Source organism: Moschus berezovskii, chromosome 14 (genome assembly GCF_049115385.1).
Source record: "Moschus berezovskii isolate FMDL1 chromosome 14, NW_MosBer_1.0, whole genome shotgun sequence".
In the NCBI taxonomy this organism is placed as follows: domain Eukaryota; kingdom Metazoa; phylum Chordata; class Mammalia; order Artiodactyla; family Moschidae; genus Moschus; species Moschus berezovskii.
The window spans coordinates 20,731,532-20,750,138 of NC_142473.1; the positions used below are offsets into that span (position 1 = coordinate 20,731,532).

Genomic DNA, 18,607 nt, shown 5'->3' on the forward strand with positions numbered 1-18,607 from the left:
TCCTTGAAGTATAAGGGACTCTCAAGAGTCTTCTCCAACACCACAGTTCAAAAGCATCAATTCTTCGGCGATCAGCTTTCTTCACAGTCCAACTCTCACATCCATACATGACCATGGGAAAAACCATTGCCTTGACTAGACGGACCTTGGTTGGCAAAGTAATGTCTCTGCTTTTTAATATACTATCAAGGTTGGTCATAACTTTCCTTCCAAGGAGTAAGCGTCTTTTAATTTCATGGCTGCAATCAGCATCTGCAGTGATTTTGGACCCCCAAAAAATAAAGTCTGACACTGTTTCCCCATCTATTTCCCATGAAGTGATGGGACCAGATGCCATGATCTTTGTTTTCTGAATGTTGAGCTTCAAGCCAACCTTTTCACTGTCCTCTTTCACTTTGATCAAGAGGCTTTTGAGTTCCTTTTACAGCCAGTACAAAATCACTTATATAATTTACAGGACAGCTTGTATTATCTTAACAGATATCAGACAGAATTCAAATTAGTGAATGGAAACAAATGACTAGAATAAAAATAACACTGGTGGAAACAAGAAGTTCTAATTGGCATCTAATTGATCACCATTCAGAATTTTGAATTTTTTTGGTAATATCTTTTTGTAATATTTTATTTTTTATTTGCCACACCACATGGCATGTGGGATCTTAGTTCCCTGCTGCTGCTGCTAAGTCGCTTCAGTCGTGTCCAACTCTGTGTGACCCCATAGACGGCAGCCCAGCAGGCTCCCTGTCCAAGGTATCAAACCTGCGCCCCCTGCAGTGGAAGCATGGAGTCTTAACCACTGACTGCCAGGGAAGTCCAATATCACACATTTTAAAATGTAGATTATGACATAAATATAGACATTTGGTCTTTTGGGGGGAGCTACAAATAATAGGTTCAAAGTATCTCTTATTAGGATATAAACTATTTAGTAATGGCCCAGATGTCATGAAGATGGCTTATTTTTTCCTGCTTCTTTATACTTTTCAAGATGTATTACTTGCACCACCATAAAATAAAATCACCCTAAATAAAGTTAAGTAACTTATTTCATTTTTCAAAAGCTATTGATTCTTGTTCTGCTAAATATGTATATCTCAAGAAAGCTTAGCACCGAAGAATTGATGCTTTTGAACTGTGGTGTTGAAGGAGATTCTTGAGAGTCCCTTGGACAGCAATGAGATCAAACTGGTCAATCCTAAAAGAAATCAATCCTAAATATTCATTGGAAGGAGTGATACTGACACAGAAATCCAATACTTTGGCCATCTGATGTGAAGAACTGACTCATCAAAAGACCTTAATGCTGGGAAAGATTGAATGCAGGAGGAGAAGGGGATGACAGAGGATGAGAAGGTTGGATGGACATGAGTTTGAGCAAGCTCCGGGAACTGGTGATGGATAGGGAAGCCTGGCGTGCTGCAGTCCATGGGATTGCAAAAAGTCAGACACAACTGAGTGACTGAACTAAACTGAACTGACAAGAATAAAGTGTTGCATTTGAAATTTGTAAAATGCAATTGTGTTTGTGGGTTGGGACTGCCTGTCTTTTCTCTAGTTCTGCTATTGTTTTGTACATAGCTTTGCTGTTCCAAAGACACCATATACAGAGGGAGTGACAGAGACAAAGAAAGACAAGAAAGAGAAAAAGAGAGAAAGCACATACATGTACATGCAATGTGCACATAAACTAGGGAAGGAGTTGGAGGTTAAAGTTAAATCACTAACGATTATCTCCAGATATTTCTTCTTAACCCAATCTCTACAACAGAGAGGATATATATGTAGATTTCATCTAACAGAAATAGCCATATCAAGTTTATATTTACTCATTGGAATTTTTGATGTGGTTGCTGCTGCTGCTGCTAAGTTACTTGAGTCGTATCTGACTCTGTGTGACCCCATAGACAGCAGACCACTAGGCTCCCCCATCCCTGGGATTCTCCAGGAAAGAATACTGGAGTGGGTTGCCATTTCCTTCTCCAATGCATGAAAATGAAAAGTGAAAGTGAAGCTGCTCAGTTGTGTCCGACCCTCAGCGACCCCAATGGACTGAAGCCCACCAGGCTCCTCCGTCCATGGTATTTTCTAGGCAAGAGTAACTGGAGTGGGGTGCCAATGACTTCTCCTTTTGATGTGGTAAGTTTTGATTAATGCTGAAGGATCAGTATTCCCTCAGTTCATCTGAGAATAAAGATATGAATCTTCTCATCAAAACAATTCTTTCTGAGTAAAGTCACACTGCCAGGTCAGTCATACTTAATATGAATTTGCTCAATTTCTAATTAACATTCAATAGCTTCAGTATTCCAGCCCACAGCTGCATTAAAACCTGAAGTATAATAAAAGGTACTAAGCTAGAAGTAAAGTATAGTAATGTCATTTTGATTACACTTTAAGATGGAAAATTACTAAGAGTCCTTTAAAACAACAATGGCACAATTCCCAATAAACTGCTCTTGTTACCTGTGTAAGATATATAATTTGCCTTGTTGTTATCAGTGGCCAAGTCATGTCTGACTCTGTGACCCCATGGACTTTAGCACAGCAAAACTTTTATGTCCCTCATCTTGATATATAGTTAGCAAGATAGTTTTTCTGATTTATTTGTTAAGCTACTGGAAACCTAACGTTTCCAATCTCTGGAGGGATCAGGTAGAAAGAAAAGGTAAATGTTTCAATTTTGCTTTGTTGCTGTTGTTCAGCCACTCAGTTGTGTCTAACTCTTTGTGACCCCATGGACTGCAACATACCAGGCTTCCCTGTCCTTCACTATCTCCCTGAGTTTGCTCAAATTCATGTCCATTGAGTCAGTGATGCCATCCAACCATCTCATCTTTGGTTGCTCCCTTCTTCTCCTACCCTCAATCTTTTCTAGCATCAGGATCTTTTCCAATGAGTCAGGAATTTGCATCAGGTGGCAAAAATATTGGAGCATCAGTCCTTCCAGTGGAAAAGAAGCCCAATGCTGAGAAAGATTAAGGGCAAGAGGAGAAGGGGGTGACAGAGGATGAGATAGTTGGATGGCATCACTGACTCAATGGACATGAATCTGTGCAAATTCAGGGAGATAGTGAAGGAGTGAAGGACAGGGAAGCCTGGTGGGCTATAGATCATGGGGTCTCAAAGAGTCAGACATGACTTAGCTACTGAACAACAAGAAGAGACTCTTTAGTTTCTCTTCATTTTCTGCCATTAGAGTGGCATCATCTGCATATCTGAGGTTGTTGACATTTCTCCCAGCAATCTTGATTCTAATTTGTGATTCTTCCAGCCCAACATTTCGCATGATGTACCCTGCATATACATTAAATAAGCAGGGTGACAATACACAGCCTTGACATACTCCTTTCCCAATTTTGAACCAATCTGTTGTTCCATGTCTGGTTCTAACTGTTGCTTCTTGACCTGCATACAGGTTTTGCAAATTTTTAAAATCATCAACATAATATTAAATATTCAATTCTAAAGGTACTGATAAAAAGGAAAAAGCATTCAACTTAGTAATAGAACTAAAGGAAGTTTCACTTTTTTCTATTAAAGTATCAAAAATATTTCAAAACCAAAGTATACCACAGTAACAGCACTGTGATGTAACTTCCTCTCATAACATATTCATAATTCAAATTGGCTGGACCTATTTTAAAAAGCAGTTTTGCAAACCAGCTTTTAAGAAAGATAAAAATGTTCACAACTTTTACCCCAATATTTATTTTTCAAAAAATTTATCCTAAGAAAATAATCCAAAGTATGGAAAAAGGTAAACAGGCTAATGAAACTGTCTTTAATGAAATCCACATGTTACAGCACATTCTTTGTATTAATGTACTTAACTCTTGAGAGACAAAATGGTAGAGTAGAAGGACTTGAGCTCACCTCCTCTCACAGAAACACCAAACTACTCTCAAGAAAACACGAAAATCACCACCAACTGCTTAACAAGAATCAACAAAGAAGATATTCTACATCCAAAGACAAAGAAGAAGCCACAATGGGACAGTAGGAAGAGTGCATCTGCAACACAATCAAATTCCATCCCTACTAGATGGGCAACCCACAAATTGGAAAACACATCACAGAGTTTCTCCCACAGGACTGAGAGTTCTGAGCCCCAGGTCAGGCTCCCCAGACTGCAAGCCCGGCATCAGGAGGAGGTCCCAGAGCATTTGGCTTTGAAGGCCAGTAGGGTATGATTTTAGGAATTTCAGAAGACTAGCGGAAACAGAAACTCCAGTATGGAGGGGGCACCCAAGGTTTCATGCACACCGAGACCCAGGAACTTGGTGACCTCACTGGAGCCTATGCTAGACCTACCTGTTGGTCTTGGAGGGTATCCTGCAGGGGCAATATGTGTATGTATGGGTAGGGAGGGCTCTGACTCATTATGGGGATAAAAACCCTGGTGTCAGAGGTACCAGGTCACTGTGCGCTCTCCTGGAGACACCAAGACCTGGCCCCACCCAACAGCCTCTGGTTCCAGGGCTGGGACGCCTCAGGCCAAATAACCAAAAGGGAGGGAACACAGACCCACCCATCAGGAGACAAGTTGCCAAAAGTTTTCTTGAGCCCACAACCACCTCTTAAACACATCTTTTGACACAGCCCTGCCCAACAGAAGAACAAGACCCAGCTCCAGTGGCAGGTACCAGTCTCTCTAACCAGGAAACTCACATAACCCTCTAGACCAGCTTTCAGTTCAGTTCAGTCGCTCAGTTGTGTCTGACTCTTTTGAGACCCTATGAATCACAGCACACCAGGCTTCCCTGTCCATCACCAACTCCCGGAGTTCACTCAAACTCATGTCCATCGAATCAGTGATGCCATCCAGCCATCTCATTCTCTGTCGTCCCCATCTCCTCCCACCCCCAATCACTCCCGGCATCAGGGTCTTTTCCAGTGAGTCAACTCATCGCATGAGGTGGCCAAAGTATTGGAGTTTCAGTTTTAGTATCAGTCCTTCCAATGAGCACCCAGGATTGATCTTCTTTAGAATGGACTGGTTGGATCTCCTTGAAGTATAAGGGACTCTCAAGAGTTTTCTCCAACACCACAGTTCAAAAGCATCAATTCTTCAGTGATCAGCTTTCTTCACGGTCCAATTCTCACATCCATACATGACCACGGGAAAAACCATAGCCTTGACTAGACGGACCTTGGTTGGCAAAGTAATGTCTCTGCTTTCTAATATGCTATCTAGGTTGGTCATAACTTTCCTTCCAAGGAGTAAGCGTCTTTTAATTTCATGGCTGCGATCAGCATCTGCAGTGATTTTGGAGCCCAAAAAAAACAAAGTCTGATACTGTTTCCACTGTTTCTCCATCTATTTCCCATGAAGTGACGGGACCAGATGCCATGATCTTGGTTTTCTGAATGTTGAGCTTTAAGCCAACTTTTTTACTCTCCTCTTTCACATAAGAACTGTACAAAAAAGGTCTTAATGCCCCAGATAACCACAATGGTGTGATCACTCACCTTGAGCCAGATATCCTGGAGTGTGAAGTGAAGTGGGCCTTAGGAAGCATGACTAGGAACAAAGCTAGTGGAGGTGATGGAATTCCAGCTGATCTATTTCAAATCCTAAAAGATGATACTGCTAAAGTGCTGTATTCAATATGCCAGCAAATTTGGAAAACTCAGCAGTGACCACAGGACTGGAAAAGGTCAGTTTTCATTCCAATCCCAAAAAAGGGCAATGCCAAATAATATTCAAACTACTGAGCGAGTGAACTGAACTGAACTGAAACTTATTTACAAAACAGAAACAGACTCATAGGCTTATAAAACAAATTTATGATTACCAAAAGGGATACGTCAGAGGAGGGATAACTGAGGAGGTTGGGATTAACAGATACACACTCTCAACATATATAAAATAGACAACCAATAGAACTCTACTCAATCCTCTGTAATAACCTTTGGGAAAAGAATCTGAATAGGAATAAATATATTTACAAGAATAACTGAATCACCCTGCTTTATACCTGAAACTACCACAACATTATAAATCAACTACAATCCAACATAAATTTTTTTAAAAACACGCAAGTAAACAATGTACTTAACTCTTCCATCATCTATTTTACACATAGTATATATATATATATATCAGTCCTAATTTCCCAGTTCTTCCCACCTTCGCCTTCCCTGCCTCCACCCACTGTGTCTACGTGCTCATTATCTATGTGTGCATCTCTATTCCTATTCTGAAAATCTACTATTTTTCTAGATTCCACATATATGCATTAATATATATTTGTTTTTCTTTTTTTGACTTACTTCACTCTGTATGACAGACTCTAGGTCCATCCACATCTCTACAAATGACCCAATTTCGTTCCTTTTCATGGCTGCATACTATTCCATTGGATATATATACCACATCTTCCTTCATCTGTTAATGGACATTTAGGTTGCTTCCATGTCTTGGCTATTGTAAATAGTGCTGCAATGAACACTGGGGTACATTAACATAACATCATAAAGCAATTATACCTCAATAAAAAATGTACTTAACTCTGAAAATACACTGTAAGTCAGATATTATTATTACCATATTCCTGATGAGAAAACTCTATCTCAAAGAATATAAGTAATCTGCCCTAAGTTGAGCAGTAGTAAAGTAGGCACAGGGATTTAAACCCAGGTCTGTTACACTCTAAAAATTCATGTTCTTCCTCTTGTCACATTGTATTTAATATACATGTTCACTACAGTGTTATTTAATAGCTCCAAACTGAACACAACCAAATGTCAAGTTATAGACACCTCTTAGAATATTATAAAGTCCAGGAACTATATAAGACTACATATCAAGACAGAAATACTAAGTGATATATTTGAGTTATCAAATTGTATGCATATTCATGACTACATTTAACAAAATATAGAGAAAAAAAAACACTAAAAGGATATCCTCACAATAAACTTGCTTATTAGGGAATTAGGATTATAAGGGAATATATTTTACTTCACCCATTTTCTGAGTTGTGCCTATATTGTTTTTATTTCTTAAAAATATAGAGCACATGAGCCACCCCCTCAAGTCTGGCTCCCACTGGTTCTGCAGTTTTTTCTGTGTAATCTGCCTTAGTTTTTGTTAAGCCAGCATTTTGTGGGCATAAACTAAGAGACTGTGGTGCAGGAAAAAGGAATGTTATTTCTGGCATGCTGGATTTAAATATCAAACTAAGCAGTGTTTTCTGAGTGTGGGTCCCTACAGTCCCCTCCAAGGCAGGCACTTTGGGAAACTGGTTTCGGGGTGGGGGGAACAGTCTGGGAACAGACCATCCAGCCTCTCCCAACTCCACTCTACTGGGCTCAGGATGAATTAGAAGGATAGGTACCATGTCTCAGTTTCAGATGCTGTTCTCCAAATGGTCAGTCATGAGATCGGAAGCAGAGCTGGGGACTGTGGATGAAAAATCACTAAGAGGAAACATCAGAGCATTCTGGCTAAACCAACTTGACAAGGGTCACTGAAGATGACAGCACTATCCATCTAGCTGCTCAGAACATAAAGCCAGGCATCTGACTCCTCATTCTCTGGGGGACCTCACATCTAATCCATAGCAAAGACTACTAACTCTAGAAACAAATGACAATGAAAACACAACAACTCAAAACCTATGGGATGCAGCAAGAGCAGTTTTAACAGGGAAGTTTATAGCAATAAAATCCTACCTCAAGAAACAAGAAAAACACTTAATAGCCAACCTAACTTTACACCTAAAACAACTGGAAAAAGAAGAACAAAAAACCCTCAAAATTAGTAGAAGGAAAGAAATCATAAAGATCTGAGCACAAATAAATGGGGAAAAAAATGAAAGAAACAATAGTAAAGGTTAATAAAACCAAAAGCTGGTTCTTTGAGAAGATAAACAAAATTGACAAGCCTTTAGCTAGACTCATCAAGAAAAAAAGAGAGAAGAATCAAATCAACAAAATTATAAATGAAAAAGGAGAGGGTACAACATACAATGCAGAAATACAAAGATTATGAGAGTACTCAGTTCAGTTCACTTCAGTTGCTCAGTCGTGTCTGACTCTTTGTGACCCCGTGAACTGCAGCACGCCAGGCTTCCCTGTCCATCGCCAACTCCCAGAGTCCACCCAAACCAATGTCCATTGTGTTGGTGATGCCATCCAAACATCTCATCCTCTGTCGTCCCCTTCTCCTCCTGCCCTCAATCTTTCCCAGCAACAACTATATGGCAATAAAATGGATAGTTTGGAAGAAGTGGACAGATTCTTAGAAAAGTTCAATCTTCCAGGACTGAACCAGGAAGAAATAGAAATTACGGAAAACACAATTACAAGCACTGAAATTGAAGCTGTGATCAAAAATCTCCCAAAACACAAAAGCCCAGGACCAGATGGCTTCACAGGCGATTCTATCAAATGTTTCAGTTCAGTTCAGTTCAGTCGCTCAGTTGTGTCCGACTCTCCGCGACCCCATGAATCACAGCACGCCAGGCCTCCCTGTCCATCACCAACTCCCGGAGGTCACTCAAACTCATGTCCACAGAGTCGGTGATGCCATCCAGCCATCTCATTCTTGGTCGTCCCCTTCTCCTCCCGCCCCCAACCTTTCCCAGCATGAGAGTCTTTTCCAGTGAGTCAACTCGTCACATGAGGTGGCCAAAGTACTGGGAGTTTCAGCTTCAGCATCAGTCCTTCCAATGAACACCCAGGATCGATCTCCCTTAGAATGGACTGGTTGGATCTCCTTGCAATACAAGGGACTCTCAAGAGTCTTCTCCAACACCACAGTTCAAAAGTATCAGTTCTTCGGGGATCAGCTTTCTTCACAGTCCAACTCTCACATCCATACATGACCACGGGAAAAACCATAGCCTTGACTAGACGGACCTTTGTTGGCAAAGTAATGTCTCTGCTTTTTAATATATTATCAAGGTTGGTCATAACTTTCCTTCCAAGAAGTAAGCGTCTTTTAATTTCATGGCTGCAATCAGCATCTGCAGTGATTTTGGAGCCCAAAAAAATAAAGTCTGACACTGTTTCCACTGTTTTTCCATTTATTTCCCATGAAGTTAGAGAAGTGCTAATGCCTATCCTTCTAAAACTCTTCCAAAAGAGTGCAGAGGAAGGAACACTTCCAAACTCATTCTACGAGGCCACCATCACCCTGATACCAAAACCACACAAAGACAACACAGAAAAAGAAAACTACAGGCCAATATCACTGATGAACACAGATGCAGAAATCATCAACAAAATTTTAGCAAACAGAATTCAGCAACATATCAAAAAGCTCACACACCATGATCAAGTTGGGTTTATTACAGGAATGCAAGGATTCTTCAATATATGCAAATCAATCAATGTGATACACCATATTAACAAACTGAAAGATAAAAACCATATGATAATCTCAATAGATGCGGAAAAAGTCTTTGACAAAATTCAGCACCCATTTATGAATAAATCTCTTCAAAAAATGGGCATAGGGGAGCACGGGAAGATGGCAGAGGAATAGGACAGGGCGACCACTTTCTCCCCCACAAAATCAACAAAAGAACATTTGAACGCTGAATAAATCCCACAAAACAACTTCTGAATATCGGCAGAGGACATCAGGCACTCAGAAAAGCAGCCCATAGGCACTGAAAGGAGATAGGAAATAGTTAAAAAGATAAAAAAAGAGACAAAAGAGGGAGGGACAGAATTCCGTCCCAGGAAGGGAGGCTTAAAAAAAAAAAAAGGGGAAGTTTCCAAACACCTGGAAACACTGGCAAGTGGAATCTCAGAGGGCCGCATAACTGGGAGACAAAAGACATAAATAATTAAAACTCACAGACTAAGTGCCCAGAGGAAACTCTCAGTGGAGAAGTGGCGCAGACGCCCACGCCCCTCACTAGCAGGTGGCGGCTGGGCAGTGAGGCGCCAGCAGCGGCGCTTAGAGGGAGAACTGGCGGCGGCGCTTAGAGGGAGAACCGGGCTTGAATGCCCCAGGGCAAACAGGGCTCGAACTTAAGATACCAAAGCAGAAGTTACAGCTAAAAAGCGGAAAGGCAAGGAAAAGCCTGCGAAAAGCCCCAACCCAGGACTCCACCAGCCCCGCCTACAGAACAGGGCCCTGAGCCGAGCGAGCCGGCAGCAGGTGGCCCATCCCCCAGCACCCACCGACATGGGAAGGGAGGGCAGCCAGCACAGGGGTGGGGGCAGCCGCGGCCATAGAGAGGCTTCCCGTGCCAAGCTGCAGGCAGGCTTCCTTGCTGGCCAGGACTTCTTGGGTTCGGGCAGGTCGATATCCGCCTGAGAAAGTGCGCCAGTTGTACACCCAGAAAACCGAGCGGAAGGGACCGGGAAGGCGATAAGTCGCAGCGACTGCACTCACCAAACGCCTGGTCACCTGAGCTGCTAGGACCGGGGAAGGCACAAAATGCAGGCCCAGCCAAGTCTGCGCCTTTGTCGAGTACCTGAGGACCTGAACCTGAGCCGCTCAGACCTGGGAAGTGCATGCAACCCAGAGCCGGCCGCGGACAGCTCACAGCAGAGCAACCTAAAGCCTAAGCAGCATAAACAGGGAAAGCACACACGCCTCGAGCGGGAGCATTCCCAGTGTAGCCGAGACACTGCGAGCACTCCCCACAGACGCCAGGGATATTTGTTAGCTGTTCCTCCCTCTCCATAGCAGGACTGAATAGGTGAGCCGGGAGGAAAAAAAAGCGTCCACCACCGCATCCTGGCGACAGGACGGGAATTAGACACTGAGGAGACCAGAAAACAGAAGAGCTTTTTCAACAGAAGGAAATGCCTTGGAAGTAACAGAGGGAGAAGCCTTGAGCCTACTGCAAGAATAACACTGAAAACCAGAGGAAGAGGCTTAAGTCCAAATCCTGAGAACACCAGAGATCTCCTGTTCCAGAGAACATTAATTGATAGGTACTCATCAAATGCCTCCATACACACACTGACACCAGGCACCACCTAAGGGTCAACAAGTTTCAGTGAAAGACATACTACGCAAACTATCCAGCAACACAGGAGAATAACACTGAGCTTCAATATACAGGCTACCCAAAGCCACTCCAAACCCACTGACATCTCAAACTCATTACTGGACACTTCATTGCACTCCAGACAGAAGAAATCCAGCTCCACCCACCAGAACATCGACACAAGCTTCCCTAACCAGGGAACCTTGAGAAGTCACCCATCCAACCCCACACAAAACGAGGTAACCAAATAATAAACAGAACTCCACAAACTGCCAGAAGACGGAAAGGCCACCCCAAACACAGCAATACAAGCAAGATGAAGAGGCAGAGAAATACCCAACAAGTAAAGGAACAGGATAAATGCCCACCAACACAAACAAAACAGGAAGATATACGGAACCTACCTGATAAAGAATTTCGAATTTTAATTGTGAAAATGATTCAAAATCTGGAAAGCAAAATGGAGTTACAGATAAATAAACTGGAGAAAAGGATTGAGAAGATGCAAGAAATGTTCAAAAAGGAATTAGAGGAAATAAAAAAGAGTCAATATACAATGAATAATGCAATAGATGAGATCAGAAACACCCTGGAGGGAACAAACAGTAGAATAACGGAGGGAAAAGACAGGATAAGCGAGCTAGAAGATAGAATTGTAGAAATAAATGAAACAGAGATGGAAATAGCAAAAAGAATTTTAAAAAAAAATGAGGACAATAATAGAGACATATGAGACAATATTAAACGCCCCAACATTCGAATCATAGGAGTCCCAGAAGAAGACAAAAAGAAATACCATGAGAGAATACTTCAGGAGATAATAGTTGAAAATTTCCCTAAAATGGGGAAGGAAATAATCACCCAAGTCCAAGAAACACAGAGAGTCCCTAACAGGATAAACCCAAGGCAAAATACTCCAAGGCACATATTAATCAAATTAACAAAGATCAAACACAGTTCAGTTCAGTTCAGTCGCTCAGTCGTGTCCGACTCTCTGCGACCCCATGAATCACAGCACGCCAGGCCTCCCTATCCATCACCAACTCCCTGAGTTCACTCAAACTCATGTCCACAGAGTCGGTGATACCATCCAGCCATCTCATTCTCGGTCGTCCCCTTCTCCTCCCGCCCCCAACCTTTCCCAGCATCAGAGTCTTTTCCAGTGAGTCAACTCGTCGCATGAGGTGGCCAAAGTATTGCAGTTTCAGCTTTAGCATCAGTCCTTCCAATGAACACCCAGGATCGATCTCCCTTAGAATGGACTGGTTGGATCTCCTTGCGGTACAAGGGACTCTCAAGAGTCTTCTCCAACACCACAGTTCAAAAGCATCAATTCTTTGGCGATCAGCTTTCTTCACAGTCCAACTCTCACATCCATACATGACCACGGGAAAGACCATAGTCTTGACTAGACGGACCTTTGTTGGCAAAGTAATGTCTCTGCTTTTTAATATATTATCAAGGTTGGTCATAACTTTCCTTCCAAGGAGTAAGCGTCTTTTAATTTCATGGCTGCAATCAGCATCTGCAGTGATTTTGGAGCCCCCAAAAATAAAGTCAAAGAACAAATATTAAAAGCAGCAAGGGAAAAACAACAAATAACACACAAGGGGATCCCCATAAGGATAACAGCTGATCTTTCAGCAGAAACTCTTCAGGTCAGGAGGGAATGGCAAGACATACTTAAAGTGATGAAAGAAAATAACCTACAGCCCAGATTACTGTAGCCAGCGAGGATCTCATTCAAATATGAAGGAGAAATCAAAAGCTTTACAGACAAGCAAAAGCTGAGAGAATTCAGCATCACCAAACCAGCTCTCCAACAAATACTAAAGGATCTTCTCTAGACTGGAAACACAGAAAGGGTATATAAACTCGAACCCAAAACAATAAAGAAAATGGCAACGGGATCATACTTATCAATAATCACCTTAAACGTAAATGGGTTGAATGCCCCAACCAAAAGACAAAGGCTGGCTGAATGGATACAAAAACAAGACCCCCATATATGTTGTCTACAGGAGACCCACCTCAAATCGAGGGACACATACAGACTGAAAGTGAAGGGCTGGAAAAAGATATTCCATGCAAACAGAGACCAAAAGAAAGCAGGAGTAGCAATACTCATATCAGATAAAATAGACTTTAAAACAAAGCTGTGAAAAGAGACAAAGAAGGAAACTACATAATGATCAAAGGATCAATCCAAGGAGAAGATATAACAATTATAAATATTTATGCACCCAACATAGGAGCAGCGCAATATGTAAGACAATTACTAACAAGTATGAAAGGGGAAATTAACAATAACACAATAATAGTGGGAGACTTTAATACCTCATTTACATCTATGGATAGACCAACTAAACAGAAAATTAACAAGGAAACACAAACTTTAAATGATACAATAGACCAGTTAGACCTAATAGATATCTATAGGACATTTCACCCCAAAACAATGAATTTCACCTTTTTCTCAAGCGCACACGGAACCTTCTCCAGGATAGATCACATCCTGGGCCATAAATCTAGCATTGGTAAATTCAAAAAAATTGAAATCATTCCAAGCATCTTTTCTGACCACAATGCAGTAAGATTAGATCTCAATTACAGGAGAAAAACTATTAAAAATGCCAACATATGGAGGCTGAACAACACACTGCTGAATAATGAACAAATCATAGAAGAAATCAAAAGAGAAATCAAAATATGCATAGAAATGAATGAAAATGAAAACACAACAACCCAAAACCTCTGGGACACTGTAAAAGCAGTGCTAAGGGGGAAGTTCATAGCAATACAGGCACACCTCAAGAAACAAGAAAAAAGTCAACTAAATAACCTAACCCTACATCTAAAGAAAGTAGAAAAGGAAGAAATGAAGAACCCCAGGGTTAGTAGAAGGAAAGAAATCGTTAAAAATTAGGGCAGAGATAAATGCAAAAGAAACAAGAGACCATAGCAAAAATCAACAAAGCCAAGAGCTGGTTCTTTGAGAAGGTAAATAAAATTGACAAACCACTAGCCAGACTCATCAAGAAACAAAGGGAGAAGAACCAAATCAATGAAATGAAAATGGAGAGATCACAACTGACAACACAGAAATACAAAGGATCGTTAGAGAATACCATCAGCAATTATATGGCAATAAAATGAATAACCTGGAAGAAATGGACAAATTCCTAGAAAAGTACACCTTGCCAAAACTGAACCAGGAAGAAATAGAAAATCTGAACAGACCCATCACAAGCACGGAAATAGAGGAAGTAATCGGAAATCTTCCAGCAAACAAAAGCCCAGGTCCAGACGGCTTCACAGCTGAATTCTACCAAAAATTTAGTGAAGAGCTAACACCTATTCTACTCAAACTCTTCCAGAAAATTGCTGAGGAAGGAAAACTTCCAAACTCATTCTATGAGGCCACCATCACCCTAATCCCAAAACCTGGTAAAGATCCCACAAAAAAAGAAAACTACAGGCCAATATCACTGATGAACATAGATGCAAAAATCCTTAACAAAATTCTAGCAATCAGAATCCAACAACACATTAAGAAGATCATACATCATGACCAAGTGGGCTTTATCCCAGGAATGCAAGGATTCTTCAATATCCGCAAATCTATCAACGTAATACACCACACTAACAAACTGAAAAATAAAAATCATATGATTATCTCAATAGATGCAGAGAAAGCCTTTGACAAAATAGAACATCCATTTATGATAAAAAACTCTCCAGAAAGTGGGGACAGAAGGGACATATCTCAACATAATAAAAGCTATATATGACAAACCCACAGCAAACATTATCCTCAATGGTGAAAAACTGAAAGCATTTCCCCTAAAGTCAGGAACAAGACAAGGGTGCCCACTCTCACCACTACTATTCAACATAGTTCTGGAAGTTTTGGCTACAGCAATCAGAGCAGAAAAAGACATAAAAGGAATCCAAATTGGAAAAGAAGAAGTAAAACTTTCACTGTTTGCTGATGACATGATCCTCTACACAGAAAACCCTAAAGACTCTACCAGAAAACTACTAGAGCTAATCAATGAATACAGTGAAGTTGCGGGATATAAAATCAACACACAAATTCCTTGCATTCCTACACACTAATAATGAGAAAATAGAAAGAGAAATTAAGGAAACTATTCCATTCACTGTTGCAACGAAAAGAATTAAATACTTAGGAATATATCTACCTAAGGAAACAAAAGACTTGTACATAGAAAACTATAAAACACTAGTGAAAGTAATCAAAGAGGACACTAATAGATGGAGAAATATACCGTGTTCGTGGATTGGAAGAATAAATATTGTGAAAATGGTATACTACCCAAAGTAATTTATACATTCAATACAATCCCTATCAAGCTACCAATGATATTTTTCACAGAACTAGAACAAATAATCTCACAATTTGTATGGCAATAAAAAAAACCTCGAATAGCCAAAGCAATCTTGAAGAACAATGGAACTGGAGGAATTAACCTGCCAGACTTCAGGCTCTACTACATAGCCACAGTCATCAAGACATTATGGTACTGGCATAAAGACAGAAATATAGATCAATGGAACAAAATAGAAAGCCCAGAGATAAATCCACACACCTATGGACACCTTATCTTCGACAAAGGAGGCAAAAATATAAAATGGAGAAAAGACAGTCTCTTTAACAAGTGGTGCTTGGAAAACTGGTCAGCCACTTGTAAAAGAATGAAACTAGAACACTTCCTAACACCATACACCAAAATAAACTCAAAATGGATTAGAGAGCTAAATGTAAGACCAGACTCTATAAAACTCCTAGAGGAGAACGTAGGCAAAACACTCTCCGACATAAATCACAGCAGGATCCTCCAAGACCCACCTCCCAGAATATTGGAAATAAAAGCAAAAAGAAACAAATGGGACCTAATTAAAATGAAAAGCTTCTGCACAGCAAAGGAAACTATAAGCAAGGTGAAAAGACTGCCTACAGAATGGGAGAAAATAATAGCAAATGAAGCAACTGATAAAGGATTAATCTCCAAAATATACAAGCAGCTCCTGCAGCTCAGTTCTAGAAAAATAAACGACCCAATCAAAAAAATGGGCCAAAGAACTAAACAGACATTTCTCCAAAGAAGACATAAAGATGGCTAACAAACACATGAAAAAATGCTCAACATCCCTCATAATCAGAGAAATGCAAGTCAAAACCACAATGAGATACCATTTCACACCAGTCAGAATGGCTGCTATCCAAAAGTCTACATGCAATAAATGCTGGAGAGGGTGTGGAGAAAAGGGAACCCTCTTACACTGTTGGTGCTAATGCAAACTAGTACAGCCACTGTGGAGAACAGTGTGGAGATTCCTCAAAAAACTGGAAAGAGAACTGCCATATGATCCAGCAATCGCACTCCTGGGCATACACACCGAGGAAACCAGAATTGAAAGAGACACATGTACTCCAATGTTCATTGCAGCACTGTTTATAATAGCCAGGCCATGGAAGCAACCTAGATGTCCATCTGCAGATGAATGGATAAGAAAGCTGTGGTACATATACACAATGGAGTATTTTTCAGCTATCAAAAAGAATGCATTTGAATCAGTTTTAATGAGGTGGATGAAATTGGAGCCTACTATACAGAGTGAAGTAAGCCAGAAAGAAAAACATCAATACAGTATACTAACACATATATATGGAATTTAGAAAGATGGTAACCTTAACCCTGTATACGAGACTGCAAAAGAGACACAGGTATATAGAACAGTCTTTGGGACTCTGTGGGAGAGGGTGAAGGTGGGATGATTGGGGAGAACGGCATTGTAGCATGTATATTATCATAAGTGACCAGTCCAGGTTCGACGCATGATACAGGATGCTTGGGGCTGGTGCACGGGGATAACCTGGAGGGAGGATATGTGGAAGAGGGAGGTGGGAGGGGGGTTCAAGAAAGGGAACACATGTACACCTGGGGCAGATTTGTGTCAATGTATGGCAAAACCAACCAATATATTAATGTAAGGTAATTTGCCTCCAATAAAATAAATTTTAAAAAAAATGGGCATAGAAGGAACCTACCTCAAATTGGTAAAGGCCATATAAGATAACCTTACAGCAAACATTATTCTCAATGGTGAAAAACTGAAAGCATTCCCTAGTCGAAGATCAGGACCAAGACAAGGGTGTCCACTTTCACCACTATTATTCCATATAGTTCTGGAAGTCCTAGCTACAGCAATCAGAGAAGAAAAGAAATAAAAGGAATCCAGATTGGAAAAGAAGAAGTATAGCTCTCACTGTTTGCAGATGACATGATACTGTACACAGAAAACACTAATGATAGTATCAGAAAATTACTAGAGCTGATCAGTGAGTTTAGCAAAGTTGTGGGATACAAAATCAAGACAGATCACTTGCATTTCTTATAATAACAATGAAAAATCAGAGAAATTAAGGAATCAGTGCCATTCACCAATGCACAAAAAAGAATTAAGTTTCTAGGAATAAACTTACCTAAGGAGACAAAAGAACTGTACACAGAAAATTATAAGACACTACCTCATGCGACGAGTTGACTCACTGGAAAGAGTCTGATGCTGGGCGGGATTGGGGGTGGGAGGAGATGGGGAAGACAGAGAATGAGATGGCTGGATGGCATCACCGACTCGATGGACATGAGTTTGAGTGAACTCCGGGAGTTGGTGATGGACAGGGAGGCCTGGCGTGCTGTGATTCATGGGGTTGCAAAGAGTCGGACACGACTGAGCGACTGAACTGAACTGAACTGAACTGAATGAAAGAAATCAAAGATGACATAATCAGATGGAGAGATATTCCATGTTCCTGGGTAGGAAGAATCAATATTGTGAAAATGACTATACTAGCAAATGCAATCTACAGAGTCAATGTGATCCCTATCAAATTACCAATGGCATTTTTTACAGAACTAGAACAAAAAATTTCACAATTCATATGGAAACACAAAAGACCTCAAATAGCCAAAGCAGTCATGAGAATGCAGTTGGAGGAATAACCCTTCCTGACATCAGATTATACTACAAAGCTACAATCATCAAGACAGTATGGTACTGGCACAAAAACAGAAATACAGACCAATGGAACAAGATAGAAAGCCCACAAATAAACCCATGCACCTTATTTTCAACAAAGGAAGCAAGCCTATACAATGGGGCAAAGACAGTGTCTTCAACAAATGGTGCTGGGAAAACTGTACAGCTACATGTAAAAGAATGAAATTAGAACACTTCCTAACACCATACACAAAGATAAACTCAAAATGGATTAAAGACCTAAATGTAAGACCAGAAACTACAAAACCCTTAGAGGAAAACATAGGCAGAACACTTGATGACATAAATCAAAGCAAGATCCTCTGTGACCCACCTCCTAGAGTAACGGAAATAAAAACAAAAGCAAAAAAGTGGGACCTGATTAAACTTAAAAGCTTTTGCACAGCTAAGGAAACTATAAGGAAGGTGAAAAGACAACCATCAGAATGGGAGAAAATAATAGCAAATGAAAAAACTGACAAAGGATTAACGTCCAAAACATACAAGCAGCTCATATAACTCAATGCCAGAAAACCAACCCAATCAAAAAGTGGGAAAAAGACCTAAACAGACATTTC

General features: G+C 40.6%; 1 protein-coding gene across 1 annotated transcript in view; it reads right to left on the bottom strand.

The window, feature by feature from the left end:
* ALKBH8 (alkB homolog 8, tRNA methyltransferase) overlaps positions 1-18,607 on the bottom strand; it is a 130,989-nt gene that overhangs the window by 14,484 nt on the left and 97,898 nt on the right. The gene's annotated exons all lie outside the window — the stretch shown is intronic.